Source organism: Coenobita brevimanus, unplaced genomic scaffold (assembly GCF_032717465.1).
Source record: "Coenobita brevimanus isolate Jiangsu-jjx unplaced genomic scaffold, ASM3271746v2 jjx.HiC_scaffold_1978, whole genome shotgun sequence".
Taxonomy (NCBI): domain Eukaryota; kingdom Metazoa; phylum Arthropoda; class Malacostraca; order Decapoda; family Coenobitidae; genus Coenobita; species Coenobita brevimanus.
Window position 1 is genome coordinate 83,713 of NW_027642862.1, and position 11,398 is coordinate 95,110.

The following is an 11,398-nucleotide window of genomic DNA, read 5'->3' on the forward strand; positions in this document are numbered from 1 at the left end:
GTCCAGGGTAAAGCCACGAGAAAGAGAGATAAAATTCATTCCTTAACCTTTTCCTTGTTATCGTGAATCTGTCTTTTTTCAGGCTGGTTAACACGTAAGATTTTTTTTTCCGGTATCAGGTAGTAAGTGAAAAAAAAAATCTACTTTTTTTTTTTTTACACTAGAAATACCTGTGTAATATACAGGATACGCCATTAACAGTGCTTCACCAAAACCTCACCTGGCGATATCTGATTTGCGGTGATGGCTCAGTGTGCTGGTGTGGGCGTGAGTGTGGTAGCAGGAGATGGATAGCCTAAGTCAAGCAGGGCAGACATTGGTAACGATAAGCCGTGCTCGCAACACAAGAGAAACCGACTTGCACAGGGATGCATTATAACTGGACCACCCTGTATCAAGCTCAGCACCAGATTATTTGTTTATTAAGCTGGCGAGAATCCTGATATTCAAGTTAAGCTTATGACTTACAGGTATTTTTCTAACATGTATAAAACCGTCTGGAAGCATCCGGATTAAAACAACACAAACACACACACACACACACACACACACACAGCCCAACCTCAGCAGTAAAGTGGCAATGGAAGTTACCATATTCTTAACCTGACACAACTTTACGTGACACACACCAAAAAAGAAAAAAAAAGAAAAATTCGATTTGGCTTATCGCCTTTTTGAGTGCCACGAATTTATCTTCTTTTGTTCCAATATTTTGTTACATTTATTTCTTTTAATTCATTCTCTCTCTCTCTCTCTCTCTCTCTCTCTCTAGTTCTCTTGGTATCCCTCTTGTCTTTTTAATTTTCCTCTCAATGTTTCCTTTTTATTCTCTCATTTTCATATTATTTTTATCATTTTTCTTCCTTCAGATTCCATTTTTTTCATTTTTTTGGGGGGGCTAACAGCTTGAAATATAAATGCACTACTCAACTGCATTCCATCGTTTATCGTGAGGTGTAGAATATTCCTCAGTCGACAGTCTCAAAAAAATAAAAAAAAGGAAAAAAAAAAAAGGGCGTCCTGGGAGTCAACGCGTTAATTGCCTTTTTTTGCGTTTCTTTCTTCTGTTCATTTTCCTCCTTCATCTTATTTCCTCTTTGCGCCACTCCCTCAAGACTTCCACACATTTCAGCGAGAAGGGAGGGGCCGGGAGAGAAGAGAGGGATGTGGGGAGGATGTGCGGGGCAGGAAGAGGGGGTAGAAAGGGGTAGGGGGAGAGAGTAGGGACAGGGGAAGGAAGGGGGGCCGGGAGGAAAGGAGGAAGGGAGCAGAGAGAAGGGATGGGGAGGGGCAGGAAGACGGACCGGAGAAAGGTAAGAAGCCAGGGAGAGAGCGGGGAAGGCTGAGGGGAAGAGGAAGGGGGCGGGCCAGAGGGGAGGGGAAGGGAGGGGAGGGGAAGGGGAGAGGGGAATATCTATAAACTGGCTAGAAATTCCTGTGCAAGTTTCAATACGGCGGTGGAAGTTGGGTTTAATCCGAGCCGGCAGGACGGATTGCATTTATTTGAGATTAATCCGGGGGAGGGGGGGACCACATCCAAGGCTGCCGCGGCCCCTCTCACCTGGGTTAAGAGTGGGGGGTGGGGGAGGATGGCGGAAGGAAGGGGAGGGGGAGAAGAGAGACATGGGGGTGAGGAGGAAGGAGAAGAAGGGACGAGTGGAGAGCGGGTGGTGGGGAAAAAGGTGTAAAGAGGAAGAGGAGGAAAAAGAGAGTGGAAGATGGGGAAGGGGAGGGGGTGGGGAGAAGACAGAGTAAGAAGGAGAAGGGGTAGGGGAAGAGATGAGGAGGGGACTGAGGGAATGGGAAGATGATGGGGAGAAGAGGGAGGAGAGGGATGTCAAGGGCAAGTTGGGGAAGAAAGGGGAGTGAAAGTGAGGCGGAAAAAAGACCAGAAGAGAAGACAGAGAAGTGGGGAAGAAGGAGAGTGATGTCGGGTGAAGGATGGGGAAAAGGTGGGGTGAGAGAGAGGAGGGGATGGGGAGGAAAGGTATGGAGGAAAGGTGAGGGGAGAGAGAAGGGTAAGGGGAGGAGAGATAGATCGAAATTAAAGCAAAAACGGAGAGGAAGGAAGGAAAACATGACAGAGGGGAAAGAGGGATGAAAAATGGAAGGAAGGAGGAGGAGAGGGAGGGAGGAGGAAAAGGGTGGAGGAGACAGTGGGAGGAGGAAAGGGAAAAGGGAAAGAGGAATAGAAGAAGAGGGAGGAAAATGAAAAATGGAGGGGAAACGGAAGACAGATAAGGGATAAATGAAGGAGTAATGGGAGTGAAGGAAACTGAGGAAAGGAGGAAAGAAGACGAGAACGAGAATGAAGGAGAGATGAGAGGCGGGAGGAACAACGGAGGAATGCACAGATGAGAGAAGGAATGCAGATATGAAACGAAGGAAAGAGGGGGAGGGAGAAGATGATGAAATGAAGGAGAGAGAGAGAGAGAGAGAGAGAGAGAGAGAGAAACTCATGAAAGATAAGGGCAAGTCACAGTGATCGAGAAAATGAAACTGAAAAAAAAAGAAAAATAAAATAAAAGAGAAACACACAAAATGAAAAGAAATAAAGAGAATAAAACAGGAAAAGGAAAACGAACAGAAATAAAACCAAAACGAAAAAAGAAAAGAAAAAATAAGCAAGAAAAACAGACACTTAATCCCCACCTTATCCACTAAAATAACAAGTGATTAATCCACTAATCCCCTTAACCTCCTGAACTCCCACAGCCCCGGGGGATTAGCAGCTCAGGGCAAATTGCATACACGGGGATTACGCCAGCATTACACCCCATGGCAGGATTATATTTGTGGCGATTACATTACAGCTTCGGGATTTGCAGAGATTGGCTGAAGATAATACTTTGGGGAGATTGGATGGACAGATAGATAAATAGAGAGATAGACAGATAGACAGACTAATGTTTATTCTCTTGTATATGTGTATGAAATTACTCTAGGCTTTAAAATTAATAAGAAATCAACCTTTTCTTTTGATTAATTTCACTTTTTTTACATTTTGTGGGGATAGTGGATTACAATGAAGGGTTAAGGTTATTATTTTTGCGAAACTCTAAAATAAGGATTACTTTTTGGTGGCCCAGATTAATCCATTATGGTGAGGGGGGATTACTCTTACTGGATGAGGTTGATTTGGGGGATTAACCGGATTATATCTTATTTTAGTGATTATATTATTAAGGGAGGGGATTATTTTTGAGGCAGGTGATTATTTTTTATAGGGATTATGTTCTCATGTTAGACCATTACACTGATGGTGTAAGGGGATTACACTGATTAGATGAGGATTTTTTTTCAGGAGCTAGTAAAGGAGAGAGAGAGAGAGAGAGAGAGAGAGAGAGAGAGAGAGAGAGAGAGAAATATTTTAACAATTAACCAATACTGTTCATTTTAAGGTGCTTACATTAAAAAATGGAATTATTTGACAAAAGTTACATTATTATTTTTTAAGCTGATTACAATTGGAGGCTTCGGGGATTACATTCCATAACAGGGAGATTATATTGACTGCCTGGCGTTCATATTTCCGGGATTAGCCGGATTTTTAACTTGACAGCGATTACATTAATTCTGATGGTGGATTACAGTGATAGATCGAAGGCATATATTTGGGGGAACCAGTGACATTTTTATGGTGATTTCATTTTCAGAACAGGTGATTACATTTTGGCGCAGGGTGATTACATTTATAGACCAGGTGATTATATTTTTCGACCAGGTGATTACATTTTGGCGCAGGGTGATTACATTTATAGACCAGGTGATTACATTTATAGACCAGGTAGTTATATTTTGGGGCAGGCCGATTACATTTTTTGACCAGGCGATTACATTTTGACGCAGGGTGATTACATTTTTAGATAGGTGATTACATTCTGACGTAGGGGGATTACTTTTTTTTTTTTTTTTTGGCCGGGCCTGATACTGGGCAAGCTCGATTATATTTGATGGTGATTACATTTCAGGCTGGACGAGTATATCTCGGCATTCTAGGATTACACCCCCTGGCCAGTCCTCAGTTTTTCATTTATTTTTTCATTTATTGATTTAGTTATTCTTTATTTCCTTTATTTATTTACCGTTATTTATTCATTTTGTGATTATTTCTGGCCGGGTGATTTAGGAAGCGAGCGCCTTTTAAAATGGTGATTACATTTTCATCCCAAGCGATTACATTTTTTGCATAAATGGATTACACTGATAGGCCAAAGTTCACATTATAGATTTTTTTTATTATTTTTTGGCTGTTTTATTGAAGAAGTATGTCACTTTTTTATATGGCGATTACATTTTCATCCCAAGCGATTACATTACTGCATGCGAGGATTACACTGACCGGAGCTTTTATCGTAACTGCATGTCCGTCCAGGTGATTACAATACTGCACTTGCGATTACACTAGGATTACATTAATTAATTTCGATGATCATTACTAGGATTACATTATACACTGGATGATTACATTATTGCCTACCCGTATTACCAAGCCTCATAAATCCCTCAAATCGATTCAGTTTTATATCGATTACAAGGATTACTTTTCAGACCGGGGGATTACATTGCTGCCTAACCGGATTACACAGAACGATTAACCTCTTCAGCCCGATGACACATTTTACCCACCTGTAGCTAAAGATGCAGCACGGATTTTTTTATCCTTTTTTCTTTTCCTTTTTCTTTTTTTTTGCTCAAGGGAAAAAAATCATCTTAAGGATGCAGGAAAGAATATGACGAGAGAGAGAGAGAGAGAGAGAGAGAGAGACAGACAGAGACAGAGAGAGAGAGAGAGAGAGAGAGAGAGAGAGAGAGAGTAAAACGATGATTACATTTTTGGCAGGGGCAGTGGTTCGTATGTGGGGATTACATTGCTTGATTGGGGGATTACATTGGTGGGTTAGGATTAGTGGTGAATAAAATAAGCTAATCCGGTTGAAAGCGAGAGAGAGAGAGAGAGAGAGAGAATCATGAATGGTGATGAGTGGGAGTGGAGAGGGAGGAAGAGTGCTACCGACTTTAAACCTCTCTCTCTCTCTCTCTCTCTCTCTCTCTCTCTCGTGACTAATTATCCAGGTGTGGGATGAGCCAATATTACAGGTAGACAGGCAAATTGGTAGGTAGGCAGGAAAGCAGGTGTAAGAAGGTAAACGTTTGTAGGTAGGTAAGTAGCCAGGTAAGTTGGTAGTAGGTACGTTGGTTGTCAGACAGGTTCGTAGGCAGGTGCACAGGTAGGTAAGTAGGTAGGTCGGTCAGTAGGTAGGTAGGCAGGTAGGTATAAAGGTAGGTACGTAGGAGAGTGGGTTGGTAGTTCAGAAGGTACGATTGCACTGGTGTGTGTGTGTGTGTGTGTGTGTGTGTGTGTGTGTGTGTGTGTGTGTGTGTGTGTGCAAGGGTGACCGCTCTGAGATGGCAACATTTGTCTCACTAACACTAAGGTATTGTCCCGTTCTGGTACCGCTGCCTCCAACCTCCCCTGCCTAGGTGGGGAAGGGGGAGGGGGAGGAGGGGGAAGGGGGGAGAAGAAAAGGGAGAAAGGTAGGGGGAGGGGGAAGGAGTGGAAGAGAAGGAAAGTGTGTGGTGGGAGTGGAGGAGGATGGGGAGGGAACGGAATGAGAAAGGGGGGAAAGGAAGGGGAACGAGAGGGGGAGACAGTGAGGTAAGAGGGGGAAGAAGGCAGAAGGAGGGGGAAAGGAAAGGAGAAGGGGAGGGGAGAGGGAAGGAAACAGGGAAGATACAGAAGGAAAGGAAAGCAGAGGGAAAGGGAAGACCAAGTGAAGGGAAGAAGAAAGGAAGGGAAGGAGAGAAGGGAGAAGGGAGAGGGAAGACGACAGAAGCCGGATGGAAAAAGGGAAGGGGGAAACGCAGGAGAGAATCAGGGGAGGGAGACTGGGGAGAGAGAAGGAAGAGTAATCTGGGTGAGAGAAGTGCGAGTGAGAGGAGGGAGAAAAAGAGGGTGGAAGAGGAAGAGAGGAATGTGTGAGGAGGAAAAGAGGGACGACTGAAGAAAAGGGAAATGGAGAGAAAGGATGTAGGAAGAGAAGAGTGAGAGAGGGAGAGGGAGGAGGAAGGGTGGAAGGACTGAACGGAAAGGGTGACAGGGTGTGGAAGGGGAGAAGAAGAAGGGAAGGGACGTGGGGAGGAGAAGGGGGGCCTGGAAGAGAAGAAGAGAGGGAGGGACGGAGGGGAGAGGGAGGAAGAAGATGGTGGGAGGGAAGGGTGGGAGGGGGAAGCGCGTTCGATGATTCCATGCATAAAATATTTACACACACACACACACACACACACACACACACACACACACACATATACATGTACAGACACAAACATTCAAATGTACACACATCTCCCCCTTCTCTCTCTCTCTCTCTCTGGGTAAAGAAACAGGAAATCTATGCACCAGGAGGCAATAAAAGCAATACAAGATGAAAAAGGACTGAAGTCAATGTTGGCTACTCTCTCTCTCTCTCTCTCTCTCTCTCTCTCTCTCCCCTCTCTCTCTTTCCCCCCCCTCTCTCTCTCAAAACTAATAGGATAATTTCTTCATAACTGCACAAAAACCGTAATGGGCAAGAAACTTAATTTAGTATTAATAATAATGACAACAAAAAGTATATTATATACGTAATAACAGCAAGGGGAGAGGAGTGGGGAGAGGAGAGGAGTGGGGAGAGGAGAGGAGTGGGGAGGAGAGGAGAGGGGAGGGGAGGGGAGGAGGGTACAGCATGAGAGGCCAAGGGAGGAGAGGCGAGGAGAGGAGGATAGCGGACACAGGAGAGGTGGGAAGAGTTGACAGGACAGGCGGGGAGAGCAGGGAAGGGCACGGCAGGAAACAAAAGCAAAAAGGAGGAGGGGAAACCAGACAAGGCATGAAGAAAAGGAAAGAGAAGTGAGAAGAAGAGGAGAGAAGAGAGCAGAAGAGAGGAGAAGAGAGTAAAAAGTGGTAAATTCCCCCTGCCTCCGACCTCCACTCTCACAAAAGCAATGTGTCCAGGCGTCTCGTAGCTCACTCACATTAACTCCATCACCCCGAGCACGTCTTTTTTTTTTTTAACTTATTCTCTCTATTGTCCGTCTTGTGTTACAGGTAAAGAGGCCCCGTAGCAGTGAAGGAATACATAAAAGCTGTATCTAGCCTCTCCAGTTCGAAAAGTCTCTCTGAAGCTGAAATAAATCGAAAAAGAAAAGGAAATAAGAATGAAAATGTTACAAAAATGAAGTGGTAAATTTTGTCTCTTCTTTTACTGCATTTTGAGAGGCAGAATGTACAAACTTTAATAGTATTCTTTTTTTTTCTTTTTTTTTTGGGTTAAACAAACACCCTCACAAAATGCCAGCCAGAGAGAGAGAGAGAGAGAGAGAGAGAGAGACAGACAGACAGACAGACAGACAGACACATTCAGAAAGACAAACAAAAAGAAAGACAAAAACAGACAGACAGACAGACAGAGGGAGGGAGAGAGGGAGGGATAGAAGGAGGGAGGCACAAGGAAGAATGGAGGAAGGGAGGGAGGACTGAATGAAGGAAGGAAGGAGAGACGAAGGCAGGCACAAGGAGGGAAGGAGAGACGAAGGCAGGCACAAGGAGGGAAGGAGACACGAAGGCAGGCACAAGGAGGGAAGGAGACACGAAGGCAGGCACAAGGAGGGAAGGAGACACGAAGGCAGGCACAAGGAGGGAAGGAGACACGAAGGCAGGCACAAGGAGGGAAGGAGACACGAAGGCAGGCACAAGGAGGGAAGGAGACACGAAGGCAGGCACAAGGAGGGAAGGAGACACGAAGGCAGGCACAAGGAGGGAAGGAGACACGAAGGCAGGCACAAGGAGGGAAGGAGACACGAAGGCAGGCACAAGGAGGGAGGGAGGGAGGGAGGGAGGGCTAACCATGAGAAAGGGTACAAACTGTCAGCCAAAATTACTTTAAAATTCCGTACATAAAAACTGAATAAAATTTTACTGCATATAAAAAATTGGCCATAAATCACAATGTTTTTTTTGACACGGAACATCACCGCAACACCCTGGATACGTGTGTGTGTGTGTGTGTGTGTGTGTGTGTGTGTGTGTGTGTGTGTGTGTGTGTGTGTGTGTGTGTAAGCGTGCATGCATGTAAAAGTGTGCATGTGTGTGCGTTTACGTAGGAGTGTTTGTGCCTGTAATATGAGTGTGTCTGTGTACCTGTGTGTGTGTGTGCGTGTGTGTATGTGTCTGCGTGTGGGTGTGAGTGGAATGGCCTTTGTCGGTCTGTCCTTTTGCCTGATGGAAAATTGACCTCCACAGATAGCGCCCTCTCTCTCTCTCTCTCTCTCTCTCTCTCTCTCTCTCTCTCTCTCTATCTATCTATCTATCTATCTATCTATCTCTATCTCTCTCATACCCCTTTCCATCAGTGGCAAGTCTTTTCCATCATGATTTCGACCCTCTCCCTCCCATTTTCCCCCTCTCCTCCTTCCCCCCATCTCTCTCTCTCTCTCTCTCTCTCTCTCTCTCTCTCTCTCTCTCTTTCTTCACTCGCTCCATCATTTCCCTTCCCATCCACACTTCACCTCTTTCCTCTTCAATTTCCATTCCCCTTCTCCCCCCCTCCCCTTCCCTCTCCCACCTCCCCTCTCTGCCCCACACAATCACTGATCACAAGGAAGCGAGATTGAAGGGAAGATGAAAGGAAGGTGAAGGAAGATGGAAGATGTGAAGGAGCGTGAAACATGATGTAAGGGAGGTGAGAGAAGGCGGGAAAGAAGGGTGAAGGAAAGGCAGAAGAGATGAAAGAAGGAAGGATGGAAAGAAGGGTGAAGGAAAGACTGCAGAGATGAAAGAAGGAAGGAAGGAAAGAAGGGTGGATGAAAGACAGTGAAGGAAGGAAGGAAAGAAGGATGAATGAAAGACAATGAAGGAAGGAAGGAAAGAAGGATGAATGAAAGGGAGAAAAGATAAAATAAGGAAGGAAAGATGGAAAGATGAAGGGGTGATGGAAAGAATGGTGAGAGAGAGAGAGAGAGTGTGTGTGTGTGTGTGTGTGTTGGTCTGACAGGTGACGTAATATGGTGACGTATATTATGATAATTATTTCTGTCTTACGATGTTTTTCTCCTGCCTTTGTTTAGCTTTTGGGTCGTATTCTAGCTGGCATATAGGAGGCTTCGTAACACCTCTTCCTTAGCGATTTATTTTGCATATTACACCTTACCCTTCTATCTATATATCTATTGCCGGACGCCTTAATCCCTTAAGGGGTGGCCACAAACAAATCGCCTCCATGTCACCCTGTCCCCTGCCGTTTCATTGCCCTGGTCCCAGCTCACAGCCTCCTCTCTTATATACCTCTCTACTCCATCCCTCCATCTCATCCTTGGCCTTGGCGATTTATTTTGCATATTACACCTTACCCTTCTCTAGTATGGTAATTTTCTCGTTTCAGTATCGACCTGGTTTGTATCAGTAACATACAAGAGAATTATGACGTGTACTGTACGTCACTAGATTACTAAAGTAGATGTGCTGAGGAAAAGAAAAATACAGTATCTCCAGTCACTTAGAAAACGGGTCTTCCACCTTAGTCTTTAGGAGTGACTCTCCTATTTCACTTTTGCTAAGGCCAGATACTTGTAGTCGCTAGTGGGAAGCTTGTCTAGCCCAGAGTGTTAGGAACCAGTTCATTACCCTCAGGGCTCAGGCCTCCCTTTACCCTAACACTTCAGACCCTGTTCATGAGTAATGTCACTGATGCTATGGCACGGCTTTTATATCTGTATCTGGTGCTGGTAAGGGAAGCCTTCATGCGATGGCACCGATATTACAAGACAGCCCTGCTCCCTAGTTACATAAATGTCCCTATTCCGAAAAGACTACAAGAGAAGGGCACATTCCTCCTGTAATCCACTCCATTCGTGTTCAGATGAACCTGTAGTCACAACTACTGTTAGCAGCACTACAACTGTCAATCATTACCTCCACTGTCATCACCTCTCACCACCCCTATTTTTCCTCAGGCTGTACACGCAGACGCTGCTGGCGGTGATGGTTGTGTCCACGTGGGTAGGTGCCTTTGGAGCCCTAGTGCCCACAGCCCTGAAAGTGTGGGGGACCTTTGGCTTGGACCCCACCATCGGCTCGTGCACCATTCTGCCAGACAGCGATGGATACTCGCCTAAGTCATTGCTCTTCGTGTTTGCATTCATGCTTCCGTGTGTGGCCATCTGTGTCTGTTATGCAAGGATTTTCTGCATCGTGCACCGTGCAGACAAACGAAGCCACAACAGTGATCAAAGCATCATCAGAGTGAATAGCAAACAAGACAAACAGAAAGGCAGCACTAAGCAGGAAGAAGGTGGAAAGTTGGGTGTGGGAGAAGAGAGGGACAGGGCAGACCCACATGAGGGTGGTGAGGCACGGGTGCATACACTGAGTGAGACTGTGCAGGTGGAGACACAGGTAAAGCTCACCTCCAACACCAGCTCCGTCAGTGTGGAAGTCCTGGAGGGTGGTGCCTCTCCCACCCACCCGGCCAGTGGTCACAGTGATGGCAGAGGCCAGTCACCTTCCCCAGGGGTGAGCGTCACGGTGCTTAGGCCTGAGGTCAATGGGCTGTCCGGCCATCCCTCAGGGGAGGAAGGGGTGGTGTCCTCCCCATCAGAATATGTCCAACAAATACCCCAGACTCACCCGCCTCTGATGCAACAGATGAGACGGGGCGGCGGCAGTCAAATGAATCAGCAAAGGGGGCATTTTCACAGTTGCGTGGGACATTCCGCAGGGCTCGGAGGGGATCACTCCTGACACGGCAGACTGCACTAAGTCCAAAGGACCAGCGGCTCCTGAAGATGATTCTGGTGATCTTCTTGTCCTTTGTGGTGTGTTACCTGCCCATCACGCTGGTGAAGACATTCAGCAAGGATGACAAGCCTGTGTTGAACATCTTGGGTTTGCTGCTGGTCTACCTAACCACCTGCATCAACCCCATTATCTATGTGGTCATGTCCTCGGAGTACCGCCAGGCCTACCTCAGCCTCTTTGCCTGCAGTGTTGGTGCTGATGCTGTCAATCGCTCCTTGACTAAGATTTCCTGAAGGTGTGTCAAGGCCATGTCCTGCCCCAGCCCAGTGCTCACCAGCCCCAACACCACACCTGCACCAGCCCTGCATCCCACACCTGCCTTCACTGTCTGCTCCTTACACCTTCCAGAGCCACACCCAGCCCAGCCACAGTTACTTTCTTCGTCGGGCACATTCTTCCCTCCTGTAGGTGTGGCCAGTGGATGAGGCAGGCGTGGTTGGCACTGGGTCGCACTAGTCTTGCCGGGTCTCACCTGGGGCCACTGGGCAGTATTCTATGTGGCTTTGGAAATTTCATAACACTTCTACCTTGGCAATTTACTCTTAGCAGTACAAGTTAATGTCC

General features: G+C 46.3%; 1 pseudogene; it reads left to right on the plus strand.

The window, feature by feature from the left end:
* The window catches only part of LOC145389720 (G-protein coupled receptor moody-like), a 60,077-nt pseudogene extending 49,010 nt beyond the window's left edge, over positions 1-11,067 (plus strand).
* Positions 11,068-11,398: the final 331 nt, after the last annotated feature.